Source organism: Lipotes vexillifer, unplaced genomic scaffold, assembly GCF_000442215.2.
Source record: "Lipotes vexillifer unplaced genomic scaffold, Lipotes_vexillifer_v1.1 scaffold68, whole genome shotgun sequence".
In the NCBI taxonomy this organism is placed as follows: Eukaryota; Metazoa; Chordata; class Mammalia; order Artiodactyla; family Lipotidae; genus Lipotes; species Lipotes vexillifer.
The window spans coordinates 540,421-541,374 of NW_006791676.1; positions in this window are offsets into that span (position 1 = coordinate 540,421).

Genomic DNA, 954 nt, shown 5'->3' on the forward strand with positions numbered 1-954 from the left:
CAACTTAGAAAACACCCTCCCCTGGCATGGCTTGTCACATGATTTCCTAAGTCTCCAGGACTATTTGGGCAGAAGTGTTACGTATACCATGAGATTGCCGTGTTGGCAGGCTCTGAGAAGCAAGCGCAGAGAGGACTATTCTCTCCCTTGAACCCTTCCCTATCATATACGAGGTGATTTCTTAGAAACGGTAGAAGAAAGCAGAATGGTGTCCCTAGTGTGTTCAGGAGATGAGTGGCATGGGAGGTCACACCAAGGCTGGTAACTCTTAGCCCCACCCACCTTTTGTTCCTGCCCCCTCTTGCCCAGCCTCGCCCATTTCAAACTCCTTCCTTGTTTTGTACCAGTTGCTTACACAGTCTTTGGCTGCCTTATCTTTCTCGCAACCTTCAGCGCGGAGAGATCTCATCACCCCCAACCTTGCAACTCCTCAGGGGTTCAAGCAGTGAAACCGGGCATGCTCAGCGCGGCGCCAGCAGCCTCCGGTCTTTGGGAGGCGCGGCTCAGCGTCTGGCTGGGACAGAGTGCCAATTGATCCCAGGCTTCAGCACCCATCTCCGCTGAGCCCAGGCTTCCGAACTGCGCCCTGAGGCGAAACCTGCACCCTTCAGTGGTTCATCTTCAATCTTCAACCTCCTGAGCCACCAGGGCTTTGAAATAGTCTTCACTGAGGGACCGTTTTCCCACCTGTCTTTTCTTTGCAGCTAAGGGTGTTTTAGCTACCGCGGCGTGAGGAGCTCAGGAATGGGGCCCTGGAGCTGGTGGCCATGGAGATCACCTTCCCAGAGTAGCTGTTTGTCACTGAGTTTTGGAGATTTCTTGGCTGGCTTCCGCTAAAGCACGCTTGAGTAATCCGAGCTGTGGCGGCGCCCAAGCTCCCGGGATAAAGGCACCGCGCGCGCGCGCGCGCGCGCGCGTGTGTGTGTGTGTGTGTGTGTGTGTGTGTGTGTGTGT